Source organism: Schistocerca gregaria, chromosome 6, assembly GCF_023897955.1.
Source record: "Schistocerca gregaria isolate iqSchGreg1 chromosome 6, iqSchGreg1.2, whole genome shotgun sequence".
NCBI lineage: Eukaryota > Metazoa > Arthropoda > Insecta > Orthoptera > Acrididae > Schistocerca > Schistocerca gregaria.
The window spans coordinates 354,550,339-354,568,084 of NC_064925.1; positions in this window are offsets into that span (position 1 = coordinate 354,550,339).

Genomic DNA, 17,746 nt, shown 5'->3' on the forward strand with positions numbered 1-17,746 from the left:
GCTGGGGTGGCAGAACAGTTCTAGGCATTACAGTCTGTAAAAGCGCGGCCGCTACGGTGGCAGGTTCTAATCCTGCCTCGGGCATTGGATGTGTGGGATATCCTTAGGTTAGTTAGGTTTAAGTAGTTGTAACTTCTAGGGGACTGATGACCTCAGCAGTTAAGTCCCATAATGCTCAGAGTAATTTGAACAATTTTAGCCAATCCTACAATCCGCTTGCACACAGCTTCCTAGGTACCTCAAATTATTCAGATGTGCTATGTTTTCGTCCTCAAGGTGCACGGCTGCTGTTTGCTTTTTCAATGCAAGTCCACTTATCTCGCTCCTCTCTGTGATATGATTCATATAGTGATAGTGTTTTGTAGCTTGTACTCATTTTTGTCCATTAACGTACTGCTATCTGAAAAAAATTAATAGTTTTGAAGTACTCACCGCTAAATGTTTCCACTTGCTGATGGTTTCTGTGAATTTCCTCGCTGCATTTTCTGAGTAAGGAGTAAATATTAGTGGAGACAAGCCACTTCACTGCCTCGCTTGTTTCTAAGAAGAAAACCACAGTTTGGTCCATGTTCTTGTATAACAGTATACTGATTTCTGAAGAGCTGCAGAATTTTTATTTTGTCAGTGTTTGATTAATTTGATTCATTTAAGGATATCAACGTTTTGGCGGTCTCTAAAGGCGATCAAGAGCGGTGTGCAGATGCTTAAGAAACATAACTGCATTTTGACTATATGTCAACACTCTGCATTAGTGTTCGACGGCTTCTGAAACACAGAAACTACGATTTAGGAGATAAATTTTCTGTAAACGGTAGGTTGTGTTTCAGACGAGCGGTTCTCACTGAATGTAACCAGATTCCCTATTAGATGCCACTTTTGCCTTAGGTACTGATTTTTCAGTGCCTTTCAATTGACAGCAGAATAACGGAAAACGTACCCATTGATATGTTAAGACGGAGAAATGTTCAAGAAAACTAAAGGAGAAAAACGAAAACGATAAATGATTATACAGTGTATTTCAAGTTCCGTAATTTATATTTCAGCAGATGGTAGTACTCCGTCTTCAGGCCACGAGTGGCCTACCGGGACCATCCTACCGCCGTGTCATCCTCGGTGGAGGATGCGAATGGTAGGGGCATGGGGTCAACACACCGCTCTCCCGGTCGTAAGATGGTATTCTTGATCAAAGCCGCTACTATTCGATCTAGTAGCTCCTCAATTGACATTACGAGGCTGCGTGCACCCCGAAAAATAGCAAAAGAGCCTGAGAGCCGGGCGGCCTAGATGGTCACCCATCGAAGTGCCGTCCACGCCCGAGAGCGCTTAATTTCGGTGAACCCACGGGAACCTGTGTATCCACTGCGGCAAGGCCGTTGCCAGCAGATGGTAGTATAAACTGATTTCACTTAAACATTGGATATACCATATGTACATCGGTTACAGTGGTACAGATGATAGAATGCCATCCAATGTAATATTCACACAATGTATGAGGGCAAAAGCAAATAATTATGTTCTAAGTCGATATTTATAGAGTCTACCTTCAACGTGTGCTTTGGAATTATCTTGAAAACACCAGATGCAAGCCTACTGAAATTGTCTTGGCGTTCTTCTGTGAGATGAGCGGCCTGTAAAATAACACACGATACCCAAACGACTATCTATATATCATAACACATCACACACTTACTTGCAAGCGTTCTTGAGTATGTGTCTCCAACAGGCATGTGGGTTCTCGTAGAACCACGATATAAGTTACGAGTGTTGTACATACCGTCTCGAGTAAAAGTGGCTTTCACAGTTAACAACATTAACAGCATTAGTAGGCGATTTTCAACTATTCAGTGACATAATTCTTATTGTCTACCTTCATCTTTTTCTTGGAGGTAATGAATTCGCTGTAAATGATAAGAAGAGGGATCGTATTTACGTAATGTGGAAAACGTGTAGAAATTCTTTCTGCGCTTGTTGAAGCACTAAATCCTATTATCAAATGTATTCTACTAGAGACAGTCTGCTCGTTTCCACTATCAGATGAAATACACCATCTGCCAGAACACTATGACCACCGAACTACCATTGATAGAAAGCCCTTCAGGCGATAGCAGCATCACCTGGCGAGGAATAATTGCTAGTTAGACACACGTACGGTGCCTGAGGGTGATGCCTGTATGTAGAATGGGGAATGCGCGCGTTCTATCTGACATTTGCCAAGAGCAGATTGTAATGACTCAGAGGCACAACACGGGGAATTACGGAAACTTCATGACTCTTCAGGTATTCGAGGAGTGATGTGGTGTCTTCAGCACATGGGGAACCAGTGTGAAACGACGTCCAGAGGTCATGGTACTGGGCAGACAAACCTCATTACTGATGTCGGACGTTGTAGGCTGGGTACACAGGTAAAATAGGACAGGCGGAAACTGTGGCGGAACTCACACGAGACATTAATGGTAAGTGGAGTACAAGCTTGCCTGAACACACAGTGCACCGTACCTCTTAACGTTGGGCCTCTGCAGCAGACGATCCATGTATGTGCCTATATTGACACCACGATATCGACGTCTACCAGTGAGACGGTCACTTGACCACCGCACTGGACGTCGGCACAGTGGCAGAACGTTGCATCGTCTGATGAATCCAGATACCTTCGTAATCGTGCCGATGGGGGGATGCTAATCCGTCGTCTTCCAGGGGGACGGCCCCTTGACACCTGTACTGATTGACGGAGACAAGTTGGTAGCGATTCGATTACACTCTGGGGAACACTCATGTGGACATCTTTGGATCCAGTAGAGCTCACGCAAGGCACCATGACGGCCAAAGGGTATTTTATGCTGGTAGCACACTGCGTGCACACCTTCATGACGATCATGTTTCCCAGCAGCAGTGCCACTTTTCAAGAGGATAACGCCCCAGTCTCAAGGCTACAAGTAAGATGGATTGGTTCAACTAACACTGTGGTGTGTTTCAGTAGATATGCTGGCCATCAGACTCACCATGTCAGAACCCAATCTATCTGGGATGTGACTCATGTGACGTCAGAGCTCATCGCCGCCTCCCTCCCCTCGCCAGAATCTACAGGAATTAGGTGACTTGTGTATGCAGATCAGGGGCCAATTCCCTACAGCGATCTACCAAGGCCTCACTGCTTCCATGTAATAATGCGTCACTGCTGTTATCCATGCCAGGCGTGAACATACCAACTATTAAGTATGTGGTCGGAATGCTCTGGCTAATCAATGTATGAGTGCTGGGCACTGCACCAGTGTCTTTCATTTTAGTGCAAATACGAATAAATACTCTTTAATCTGGTTCTCTGGGGACTGGAGATCGTCAATCACACTCTCTGGAAGTTGCAGCAGTGTTTTTGTAACAAAATCTGTATGCAAATATTGAGAGAGGAGACGTTTCTGTTATGTACTTTTCGTATATAGAAAATTATTAAAGATAATTTTACAACCTTACGCGCCTTGAGCATGACTCTAGAAAGTTAATGGCCTGAGAAGACATTGATGGAGCCAGGTAGGGCACTAAAAGCATGAGCTATTTTTATGGTCCCTAGTTCATTGAAACGGCATTTTGGCAGTTGAAAGCAATTGGCAGCGAGCTCATCCCTCAGTAAATCTTGCTGGACACGCCCACAGCCGTACAAGGCAGACAGACCAGCTCCTAGTCGAGAGAGGTCTCCAGCAGGACAATGCTGCTGTACCTGCATTGCACCAGCCAAAGGCTGGGCTAGGGGTGATGGACTGAAGGGATGCATCTACACAGTGGAGTCGTAAACTGGGAATTCTGTGCAGAGCCATAGGTAATAAAAATTGACAAGTTTTCCTGTTCACCGATACTGAAAGTAGGCCTGTGACGCACTTACATCTAACGCATTGGTTGTATAAGGAACTCCGGCGTCTGAGAAACGTTTAGAAGTAGAATCTTCATTAAACCTGATAGCTAGGCCAACATGCTCCAAGACGCAGGCGATGTAGATAAAGATATTTAAGATTGTATCTGTTCCCTTATTGCCACGAGAGGTCACACGACTTTGGAGAAAAACATCTTCTCCCTCCGCAAAAACTTGAAAAAGCCAGTTATTGGCTTTCCAGAGATGCGGGTTTCTTAACTCTTGCGCTGGTTCGACGTGAGTTTGTACTGTCGTGTAGAAGAGGAGAAGTAGCGCCTCTAAAGCCCTGTGATTGGCTCAAGATGGGGTGAAGGTAGTGTCGTTCATGGACTTGGCAGAAAAACCAAGTTTTTTAATCTGTACAGGTACGAGGAACTCAGGTTCGGGACATCGGTCTAGAACAATCTTGTGGTGGAAGCTCTGACAAGTGTGGTTGGTGCTTGAGACCTGGCCTGAGACTTACTTCACTTGCAATTAGTTACACTTGAGAGACGTTTTCACTGTACCAACAGTGTGACATCGAATTTCACAGACTACTCGTTAGCCAAGGGCACACCTATTCGTTTTTGATATACCAGTTTTGACGTTTGGTATCCTTGTGTGCTCAGCGTTATAAGTGAGCCAAGTTGGTCCTTGGTACGACCAGTGAACGGGTGGGTGACATACTGAAATCTACAATGATTTCTGGGCTCTAGTAGAGAATAAATTGCGATCAGTCTGCCTGATCACTAGACCGTGAGATTTTGCATTTCTATCATGGTCGCGATCGATTCATAAGTGCTGCCTTACGGCTCGCCTCCGCCACACACATCTCGCCACTTGCAAGTTACATTGCTGCACGAAGCAAACAGGGTAACGTACAGCTGCTCCGGCCTTGTCTGGGCGTAGAGACCTCAATCGCCACTAGCCCTCAGCTGCACTATATAGACTTCCGCAGGTAATCAATCAAAGTGTGCTCAGTGTCAGATCAATTCAGATTGCATTTTTAGGGACGGAGCACTTGACTCACTTCTGCCACCCAGGATCATTGTCCATTATTCTCTTAACCCAACTGTCAGTTGTTTACTGTATTCAATAAATAACTATAATTTATATCTCTTTTACTTTAAAAAAGTAAATGTGTCAATAATTTTTACTACCCTCTCAATAATTTTATATAGTCAGCGCCATGGGTTAACTTTCATTGTGACGTCCCATGCAAGGATAACTTTCAGTGTAATATCGGCAGAATAAGCATTTCTAAATACATGGAACATATTTCAACTACACAACTGGTACTGGTCAACAAACGACAAACAATATCACATTTGTTAAATTCAGTTTCGTAAACATGAGCACAGCTTCACAATTGGAGCCGGCAGGAGTGGCCGTGCGATTCTAAGCGCTACAGTCTGGAGCCGAGCGACCGCTACGGTCGTAGGACTTCAAAACAATCGATAAATACAATCTTAGCAACCGAGGGATAATTGAAATCTTTCCTCTGTAATGCAAATGTAACCAATGAGAATTCGTCACATGTTACATGCAATATTTTGTTTCAATCAATCTATACTACCGACACCTAAAATATTTTCTACAATCTGTTTCGTCAGCTTACACAGTGTATCCAGAGCATAAAGGACTTAGTGAGGAAACAAAAGGGATCATGTAATGTCTATGAATTTTAGCCCCATCCTGTGACCACCGATTAGAATTGCTGAGAGCAGCACGCAACAGAAATTCTCTGACAGCGTAAGTGCATTTTAGTCCTCCTCCTCCAGTCGTTAGCGTCGGCGTTTGAAAACAGTGTCTCTGTTTTCCAATCATGTGTTTGAGTAAAACTCTTCCAAATTCTCCAAAAGATGAAATGTCGCTGGAAATGAGTTTGAGTAAAGCTCTTCCGAATTCTAAAATGGTTCTAATGGCTCTGAGCACTATGGGACTTAACATCTATGGTCACCAGTCCCCTAGAACTTAGAACTACTTAAATCCAACTAACCTAAGGACATCACACAACACCCAGCCATCACGAGGCAGAGAAAATCCCTGACCCCGCCGAGAATCGAACCCGGGAACCCGGGCGTGGGAAGCGAGAACGCTACCGCACGACCACGAGATGCGGGCGACTGCCGAATTCTCCCAAAGATGAAATGTCACTGGAAATGCTGATAACCGAATCTACGTGCTTCATATACTTGCAAACTTTCACCTCCTTCCACAGAATAAAAATCCAGCTTTGTTGAAATGGCTACTAAAATACCTCCAATCAGCTACACTAAGAGCCGTTTCCATGGAAACGTGCAGAGCTGAAAGTGTTTCCTACCCTACTTATGTATCACCAGGAAGCGCAAATTGAGAGATGTTTCCTGGCAGAAAATAAACTACTGAGACGAGCATTGCTGCAAGTAATGACAGTGAGTATATTGCTATTACATTATTAATTTATTTTTCCATCCATTATAAGTGTCAGAACATATTGCTCATATAAAACATTTTCAGCAGCCAGCCAAACAACGTTGAGGAATAGTATTAAATACTGGAATTTACGAATAATTAAAATAACCAAGAGGTAATGAAATGCGGTGAATGCTAAATTAACAGATATTACAGCAGTAAAGAGACACAATGCAGACTAAAAACGTAAATGAAAAATGAGTGCTTTATGAAAAACCCCACGACTGAAAATTTCTGGTATTTGTAGTGATAAACTGGTCTGGTGTCAATTTCTCTCCGCTTGTAATAGAAACAAATTTCCAGGAAAAATGTTTAGTGAACTACATAATTTGTAACCTCTATTGCGTGTAGTTCACGCACACGTTCTTCTCAGATAAAGGCATCATAGTGTATTTTAAAGCATGAATTATCATCTAAGACACGTGTATGATTACTCGATACAGAAGCGTGTAACACAGTAACTGGGACGTCATTCTTTGGAGTTGTAGGCAGTCCTTAGTTTACCAGGTGATAACCATTTCTAAAGGTACGACGTCGACTGGGGGGGGGGGGGGGAGTGGGGGTAGGTATAGTTTACCTAGAAATCTATGTCACAGCTACTTTTTTTGGTGCTAACTAGGTCCAAGGAGAGGGGATCCGATGTCAGTAATATTAAATAGGGAAAATAACCTCACGTTCTGCGAAATTGTATTATGTGGGTTACGAACCGGCTTTTAGCTTCTTATGCCATCTTCAAGCCCGCTCGCAAACACAGGTACAGATCAAGAAACATATCGGTCCAGTAATAGCTATAACTCTATAACTTATACTACGAAGAAATAATACATATAAAACCACACCACACCTATGGGCTGGGCAACAAAATCCAATCAGTAGTTACAAAAACTGGTGCAGGGGTCTATACATTGCCAAATTTCCAGATAACCTCGCAAGAAAGAGTCGAAACTATGGACCTATATTTTGTGATATGATCAGCATATCGAAACAATTCATGTTAAATTGTGAAGACAAACAGCAAACCTTGCCACAGACTAGTGTATATACAAACTACATGTAAGTTCTGGGGAAAAGCATATATTGGTCATTCAGAGCAGAAGATTTAGCCTTTGCCTATTATTTTGTAACATAAAACCACTCATATAGTGCTGTTTTACGTTCTAATAAGAAAAGGAGGAAGATGGCATTATCAGAGGTACTGAGATCCACAAGCAAATGACACATGATAGTGTTACAGAATTATCTGAACAAACTCAATTTATCTTCTCCCCTCTTCTAATTAAGTTTCAGCTACAAATGCCACGAGGGGCGTTGAATAAGTAATGGGACACATTCCTTCTCGTCCAGTTTCGGTTGAAAAAATGCGAAATTGGTTGTGAGACATCATGGAATATTCCCATTTCTGCCCCTATCGTTTCTTGCAGATCCGAAAGGCCTACAAACTTGCATCTCTAACGGAGGTGCTTTCCAAGCATTCCTTCTGACAGAAAGCCAGGGCATTGTAGGTAATCAAAGGCGCTTGCTGAATTTCTACGCAGATCTGCCAGTGAACAAAGCGCGATGAATCTTTGGGCGAGGTCGCTCAAGCCTCCCACTTGGCAGCCGGCACCAAACAATTGACTCCTGTAATGCTGGGACGTGCGGACACCCTCATTCGATGCGGTCGACGGATCACAATGAAACACCTCACTGCAGAAGTGGACGTCTCTGTCCGTAGTGCTGACCCGCTAGGCTACCAGTTGGGGTACTCAAGGATGTGTGCCCCTGGATGCCTCGCTGCTTAACGGAAGATCACAAACAGCAACGAGTTGGCTCAATGGAAAATGCACTCCTCGGTAAGCAGTACGTTGGACATGGGGAGGTTACTGTTGCAGCAAATCTTTGGCTCCAACGTCGACCTGCAGAGTGCTACGATGTAGATATGTAGGCCCTCACAGCAAGAAGGAGTAAAGCCGATGCTCTGAACGGTGAGCACGTAGAAAAATACGGGCTGAAATTTGCATGAAAATACTGTGAGACGTAGCGGGAATTTGGATGTACTTTAAGAACTTTTATTATCCCCTGACCACAACTTTTTTTTAGTTTCAAAAACACCATACGCGTTTCAGCGTTTCGTAATTTTTATTGCCTTTGAAAATGACGAAAAGTCGAAATTCTTAAGGATTTTGGAAATAAAAAAGGTGTGTCAAAGGCACAAGAAAAGTCATTAAGTTAAAATATGGTTTTGTAGCCGAAGGAGAGAGAAATAATATGATGCATTGGAATATTCAATAAAACCACCCTACATCCCGGAAAAAAGTGATTCATTACTTATCGAACGCCCTCGTACATTGAAACTGTAAATGCTTTTCATCTGTTGTTAAAAGTATCGATGTATCGCCACATAAAACACATTGTTACTTTTCTTAGTTAATGTAACTATTTCTGCGTGACAAAATGTACAATACTTTAGTATGTAAACACTCTAGACATTATCATTTTCTTTTATATTTCATATTTTCTATCTAAATACTGTCTGTGTAAGTCGCATTTCATTGAATTTATGTCTTGAAATTCAGTAGTCAACTTAAAGGCTGTTCGTGACAAATAAATATGATTTTGCAGAACTTTAGGGAAGGCTTCCGATTTAATATTATTACCATGATCTACCAAACACCGACGGGAAATTGAGGTAAATAGGTACCATTCAACGGTTAGCAATTAATTCTAGAATTTACAGAAAATCAGAACGAAAGAAGTTCAGTACTTCCTGGCATTTAAGATGAGCTAGTCCGTCTTGGAAGTATTGTGAAAGACTATAGACCTCTTTAAACTGAGAAATACAGTTAAGAGAATTCTTTTTAAAATTTTATGTTCAGTTAGCGATACAACACTACGAACAAAACGTCAGCCAAAGCAGAGTCTTTAGGTAAGCATATGAACGTCAATGTTAATATCTGAAAATATTGAAAAACGATTAATTTATGCCAGCTTCGTATTCATATACTTGCTGTGAAAAAGAATGACGTCCTTTTCCGTCAAATGTAAAGAGAAGTGGAGTACGTACTGTAAATATTTCCTCGGCTTGTATTCGGAGATGTATGTACTGTCACATTTTCCTGATTTGAAGACTGGTGTATGAGGTCACTACCCAGTTTGGAGTATTTACCGATTAAAACCTGTATGAAAATTGCTGAGGCTAGTCAAACCGTACAGGTTTGAACGTCAGCTCTAACTTGTACAAAAGCTATTCTTATTTTCTAAAGAGGATCGCGACTACCACGTAAATAATGGTATTAATTTAGAAACCAGAGCGCAGTTTTGTCTTACATGAAATCCTACGTTGGATACGCTGTCCCCTTCCGTAGCTCATCGTTTAGCCTCTCTGGCTGTGGAGGGAACGAGCTCGATTCCGTCACTCTCCGAGACTTTTCCTCGATGGGAGGACTGGAGTACGATCCATTCAGCTTCATGGTGCCAGGTGAGGAGCCACCTGGACGAGTAGAGACGGCTCCACGGCCAATGAAGCCGACAACGGCCGGGAGCTTGCTATGCTGATGTCGTGACTTTGCCGTGACGTCACTGTCACAAGATGACACGGTGGTCGGTCGGTCCCGATTGCTTCACCAAGACCAGTATGCGGCACTTTGCGTTCCTTCCTTTGGATATCTCAGGGTCTGATTGTCAGTTACAGCTGATATCTGGCTTGGTATAAACAGGGTCTGTCGGAAATATTTATTTGCGTTTGCATTTTTCTCTACCCTGAAGGGTAAGGTAGACTTTTCGGTATAGTATCCATTGAACAGCATAGTACTTTTCTGCCAAATACCACAATACGTAGAGATGAGAGGGAATTGAATCATATGAGACGTGGTATTACCTCGGTGAACTGTCCATCTCTCTCATAAACAGAAAGAGAACATGAAGATGTGAAACTTCTTTGAGACTATTTGTGACCTATATGTATGTTATGAAAAGGACAGTTTCTACTCATCATATAGCGGAGAAGCTGAGTCTCAGATAGGCACAATATAGAGAATGTCAAGAACAAGTTTTTGTTAGAAATAGACGACAAACACCCAAATACACACTCACGCAAACGTAATTCACGCACATATGACCAGAGCACCTGGCTCCTGAAGCCTGACTACTATATACGATTAACTTTCAAACAAATAAAATAATTAAATACTCCCCAAGAAACATCGTGAACCTAAGAGAGAGGACAAAATTACGTTCAAAATACGGAGTGCATATTGGAACCTAACCCAGAGGAAACAACTTCAAATTCACAAAACGTTTTAGTCATATATTGTGTCAAATAAATAGCTGGACCAAAAGACTTTGTTAATTATAGAAGATACTTTTACGGGCACAACAGGTCCCCAGGCTCTAAATTGTGCCTACAGCGAACGCCTGCCGTATCATGAGCACTCTATCTCGCCCATGTTAATTCACCAATATTAATGACCCATTATTTCAGAGACTGTTGTAAATATGGATTTGAAATTTCTGTCATAGATTAACTCTTGACTTTTTATTCTACTGATCTATGATGTAAGGTTTTGCATCAAAACAAAAGGTTTTATAAACTTTCTACTCAATGCCTGTATGTTTGCAAAAATTTTGTTAACATAAATATACATAAAATTAGCTGAGCTGACTGTGTATTCTTGGTTGTAGATACTTGTCTTACAGAATAATTTTGCAGGACCCTGTAAAAGCTTCAATGCAATAGGATGAATAGTTTTTGAGAAAACGGGGAATTTGTAGTGAAAAATGTATAAAAAGAGAAATGGACGTTTTCATATGAAATTCCTTACCTTTATTGTTACATGACGTTATTGAAAACACCTTGCTCCGTATTCTAGGTCATCTTCACCAGCATTTCTATCAATTAACAGCTGCCTTCTGCTTTTCCTTGCCTCTTTCGTCACATATTTTGCTGAAACCTCAGATGTCTACTTTGTGAAGACCTTCCACTGTATGTTTCCCCAGAATCTCTACCAGTTTCTCCAGTACTATCAGTCTGCCACTACATCCATTATTAAATGTTATTACAGTGTCATACGTACCTAACCGTAGGGTCTTCATTCCAACAAATACACTTTTTGGTGTGCGAGTTCAGAGAATATTATTTAAAAAATCGTTGACGTTGTGTGTTGTCCCATACAAACACCTTTTCAACGGATCTGGATGGGACAGATCTAAAAAAAAAAAAAAAAAAAAGGCTTCAGAGCCTCCATTACTGCTTGAGGCACACTGTCTTTATGCTTAAAATCTGCCAGATATCGTTCAGCTTCAGATTTTCTATATTTGCACCATGTCTCAGGAGGAGGAGGACACAAACAATGTTCGGAGCTGTTATCAGTTGAAATTTTATGACAGTAGATAGCCCACACTGCTCTCATCATTTAGTGCAAATCATTGGTGTTGCCTCTGATAGCTTTGCCATAATAATCTTGAAACTGATCTATCACCTTGTCAGTCAGTCTTCCAGGATCTTTTATTGCTTTATTATCTGATAGCTTGGCATTGCCAAGTTTTATTTTCTACTGTTTGAGTCGTGCACCCATTCATTTTTTACGTGGCCTACCTGCTCTAGTTTAGTTACGGGCACACTGTAAGGTTTGCTGTCCACTACTGCTTTGAAAGACTTGCTGTCTCCATCGCCCAAGAACTGAATGTACCTGACTCCCCTTTCTTCCTCAGATCGCTGAGCCACTTCCATCCCTCCACCTGTTCCCTCATAATTTTTTCCAGAGTTTGGCTTATGGGCTTCTACTCTCCCTCTATCCACGCCAGCACATGCGCCATCCTTGACAATATTTTGTAAAAATCTCAAGTTCCAGGAATTTTCCATTTGTCCACACTTGTTGCAGTTGCAGCTCTATTCTTAGATATGTGTCGTCGTCTCTACCAGGAACCATCAAAGGCAATACTGATATCAGTGCAACCATCATTTGCTTCCACTGCTTCTTTTGTTGCAGATATCAGGGAATCTGTAGGAACTTCCTTTACACAATCACCAAAGATGTTTTCGTAGAGTTCATACTCTGTAGGAGGACCTGGCAAATTCATGATGCTGCACAACATTTTCCCAGTTGCCCGACCCTTCCCAATGCACCTCAGTCCATATACTAATCTTACGTTACTAGTATACTAGTTGTTTTTGTACTTGATTGATGTGCAAAACGATTTAGAGAATTGACAGTTCTGACAGGAAATACGTAAATGACAAACAATTCCTTTCCTATCTGATTCATCTTCAGACAGTGTTACTGCACCACCACAAAGAGAACAACACAATGCTTCACTTAGAACATGAGCCAGAATAGCAAACTCCACAAATATATATTCGTATCCACGACTTTTTCTAGACTGAGCTCTTCATAAACTCTAAAGTGAACTTTGCTTTCTGTACCACTGGGAGGGGGGGGGGGGGGGGGGGGTGTAGGCACTGCACTTTTCTTGTCACTGCTGTCGCTTGCAGTTCCTTGTGATATACTCAAACAAGCTTGATTAGGTAGATATTTTCGGTAAAACCTGTTACCTTTGTAGCTTCGCTTCTTGAATATTCCGCTTTGTTTTGTCATTTTTCTTCTGCAAAATGCTGTCAATGTCTGCTTGCTGCGCGAACTAAAACCCACTAAACAGAAAGTTATTCACGAAACACTTCGTGCCATACAAACATAGAGCTACGGAAACAATACACTATGTAGAGCAGACTGTCAACTACAAAAGAACCAAACCACAGCCGTCTATAGTAAATAGTTTCGGCAACATGAACTTTCGAATGAATTAATGTAAGTCGCGAGGAGGAAAACTGACAATACATATGTACAGTAAATGACGATAACACCAACTAGATAATATTTCCACCAAATAAATAATATTTCAGAATTTTCAGGAGATTCCGGAGACTTTAATGAAACAAAAAATTAAAAATCAATTTTTTCAAATTTTTTCGCCCCGGGTCTCCCCTTAAAGGATGGTACAGGAAACATCTAAACCAAGAAACTAGCATAATTGTAATAACTAATGTAATTATTTCTCAAGCCCCCAGACCGCCCCGAGCTCTAGATTTTATCAACATGGCAATACCTATTATTAATAAAATATTTTCATAAATAAGAAAACCTTAAAGCCTGAGTGTAAATAAAATCTACTCGGTGTCAGTTAATGGCGCCGCAAAATTGCTCGGCAGTTACATCATTTGGAAAGGCAACACACGCTCCAGGCGATAACCATCCAATTGCAGACAACTAGCAAACGTTTGCTGTGAGAAGCTAACAGGCTGTAGGCTGCAAATTAAAGTTTGTTAAACAAGAGTGTATTTTCGATAAAATCGGTCCGTTTAAAATAATTCAGCAAATTGCAAATCAGACAGAAGCTTTAAAACGAGCTTAACACAACATGAAAATGAAAACACCTTTCTTTAAACAAAAAAAAAGCAACCAGTAAACTGACATACCAATTTAATACGCGGCTAGTAAAGCTCTGTGCTGTTAGGAGCAGGGCTAAACACGCAAAACTTTAAATCACGAGCGAAGTTTGACAGACCTGCAGATGCTTACCTACATCAAGCCAAAACAAAATTGAATTCTGTTCATCGACAAAGCATAACTTTCCACCAGCGGACAACGCCATCCCAGTGTTACAGGAAAGATAGGTGCTAAGCGCTGATCGTATTCCACTTTTAGCAAGGTTACAAAAGCCGTCGCCCAGTACTGTTACAGCAGGCAACTCAACCCGCTGGAAGGAGGAACTTCCTCCGCACCGAGAGCCCTTTCTCCATGTAAGGCCGTACACGACGGCTTAATAACACGTCGCAAACATGGCCGTGCTTCCACAATTATGTAATACAAGATTTAAAGTAGGTTTCTGCGCCACACCACCCTGTGTCTACCGTAAACTCAGCTTCGACGAAGCGCTGTAATCCTTTCGGTGGTACACCACCAGATTCACTTGCCCGTCGACGACTGTCTCCTCTGCTCCGGGCCCTCCTCCTTAACGTTTCGGCGCTACACGCTCGCCACCTCGCGGCTTACGATGACTTTCTGCAGTTGACTACGGACTGTCTCAATGGGATGCTGAAAATAAAGTAGACTGATTAAACAAAAAATGAGAATGCTTTTGCATTATCGGCGAAGAAAAGACCTTATGGAGCACACTGGCAAAAAAAAGGGACAGGGCGATAGGACATCTGCTAAGAAGTGAGAGAATTACCTCCATGGTAGGGGATACTGCAATATGGGGCAAAAACTGCTGATGAAGACAGAAAGGTAAGCTAAATCGTGTCGCATACAACCCTTGAATAGACTTAAGCATCACTGTTTATTGAGGGCTGTCTGTTTTCTTCCCTAGCACAAGGAGTGGGAGGGCTGCAAAACTATACCTCTAGCCACATTTTATCCCGTAAAAGGATGTTGTTGTGGTTGTTGTTGTTGTTGTTGTTGTTGTTGTCGTTGTCGTGGTCTTCAGTCCGAAGACTGGTTTGATGTAGCTATCCGTAATACTCTATCCGTTGCAAATCTCCTCATCTCCAAGTAACTACTGGAACCTACATCTTTCTGAATTGAGTCATCTCTTGGACTCCATCTACGATTAATAACACCCCCCTCCCACCCCTTTCTCTTCCCACCAGTAATGAATTGGTAATCCCTTGATGTCTCAGAATATGTCGTACCAACCTTCTTCTAGTCAGGCTGTGCCGCAAATCTCTTTCCTTCCCAATTAGGTTCAGTACTTCCTCATTAGCTACATGATCTAACCATATAATTTTAAGCATTCTTCTGTAGTACCACATTTCAAAAGCTCCTATTCTCTATTTGTCTAAACTGTATATCGCCTAAGTTTCACTTTATATTCATGGCTCCACTCCATACAAATGCTTTCAGAAAAGACCTCCTGACACTTAAACCTGTACTCTGTTTTAACCAGATTCTCTTTTTCAGAAACGCTTCTCTTGCCTTCACAGTCTACATTTTATACCTCTTCTACTTGGACCACCGTCGGTTATTTTGCTGCCCAAATGGCAAAACTCATCTTCTAATTTGAGTGTCTCAGTTACTAATCCTATTCCCTCAGCATTACCTGATTTAATTTGACTACATTCCATTATCCTTTAGCTTTTGTCGATGTCCCTCTTACACTACGCGAACAAATGTATCAGAACACCCCAAAAAATACGTTTTTCATATCAGGTGCATTGTGCTCCTATCTACGTCTAGGTACTCTGAACACAATTTATTGGTTATGAATTGTAGATTAAAACTTAGGGAAGTGCAAAAACATAGGGAGGGACCTGGATAAACTGAAAGAGTGACAGGTTTAGAGTGTTTCAGAGGGAGCAGCATGGAGTGATTTAGAAAAACGGTGGAATGGAATACAGCTGAAGAAGAGTGGATAGCTTTGGGAGATGACATATTGAAGACACCAGAGGATCGAATTTAACTGACGAAAATTTAGTAAATGTAGCAGTGGAAAGGGAATATGAACGACTAACAAAATGAGATTGACAGTAACTGCAAAATGGCTTAGCGTGAATGGCTTGGGGAGACATGTAAGGATTTAAAAGCATATAGAACTTGGGGAAAGGTAAATGCCACCTACAGGAAAAACCAAAAGACCTTGGGAGAAAAGAAAACCACCTGTAAGAATATCAAGAACTCAGGTGGAAAACTAGCCCCAAGCATACATGGGAGAACAGAAAGGTGGAAGGAGTATATTTAGTGTCTATAAAATGGAAAAGTACTTGAGGGCAATATTATGGAAATGGGAAAGGACGTAGTTGAAGATGAGATGGGAGATATGCTACTTCGTGATGAATTTGGAAAAACGTTGAAGGACCTAAGTCGGAAAAGAGCCACACGAGTAGACAACATTCCATTAGAATTACTGAAAGCCTTGGGAGAGCCACTCATGACAACACTCTTCCTTCAGGTGCGCTAGAGATATGGGACAGGCGAAATATCCTCCGACTTTGAGAAGAATGTAGCAAGTCCAAAGAAGGCAGGTGCTGACAAGTGTGAAAATTACCGAACTATCAGTTTAATAAGTCACAGTTGCAAAATACTAACACGAAATCTTTACAGATAAATGGAATCAGCCGATCTCGGGGAAGACCAGTTTGAATTTCGGAGAAACCTAGGATCACACGAGGCAATTCTGACTCTATGTGACTTCTCATAGAAGATAGGTTACGCAAAGGTAAATCTATGTTTATAATGTTTGTAGAGTTAGTGAAGGCTTTTGAAAATCTTGACTGGAGTACTTTATTTTAAATCGTAAAGGCGACAGGAGTAAAGTTCAGTGCGCGGAAAGATATTTACAGTCTGTACTTAAACCACATGGCAGCCGTAACAGTCAAGGGGCCTCAAAGGGAAGCAGTGGTTGAAAAGGGAGTGAGACAGGGTTACAGCTTATCCCCAATGTTTTTCAATATGAATACTGAGCGGGTAGTAGAGTAAACTTTGGAATAGAAAGTAAAGTCCACCCACTTATGAGTTGGCTGTGTGTGCCGACTCGTGATTCGTCCCTGTTATTGTACAGTCACTGCCTTTCATATTGTCTTGTTCTTCGTGCAAGTGTTCGTGAAACTGTGTGCAGTTTGTGTGATTTTGATTGACAAGTTATTTTAAATGTTGTCGGCGTACTGGCTCTGAGGAGTCGATTGGTTGGTGTGGATCAGCTACGAAATCTCCGATTGGCTCAAGGGGTGGGGCCCGCTGGCAGTCTCTACACAGAGTCGGAGTGTGTGGGAGCTGCTCCGATTGCTACGATGGTTGGCTGTGGGGGAATTACCGTGCGAAGCTGCGGATGTTCGAGTTGGCGAAAGTTTGTCCACTATCCGGTGGAGTTTAACTGTATTTTGGTTATTTGAAGACCAAGTGCACCAACAGAATTTTCTGCTTTGTGGCCGTTAGTGTTCCAGTTACCTGCCTTTGTCGCTGTCGTAAAATTTAAGCAATGTCCTTTCCTCACCGTATTGTCACAGTTAAACAAGTGTGTGTAGTTTGGACAGTTTATGCATACTTGGTTTTGGGCGGTTAGGCCCTTTAGGTTTTAGCTTTGGAGTTTTTTGTCTACTGGTCGGGTGGAATGCAAGGCGTCTTGCCGGTGGGTCCGTTGACTGTCTCTTGGTTGGCTTGCCGGCGGACCGGATATAAATGGGCCTGTCTCCCCTAAATGAACATTAATATTTCAAGTGCACACCAACACCAGGAAACGTCTGAGTGCAGCTGGCTGTACTGTCTTCTCTTATTGGTGTTTGATTGTGTATTATAATGGCACATAGCCGATGGTTTGAATTTGTATGCTTTTACTTAGGTTTTAAGTAAAGGGCCTTCAGACGTTTTAAAATTGGAAGTTCCTTACTTGTCAAATCTTGCATTGTTTGGGCTTTATTTAAAATATTTTTGGATAAACCTTTGG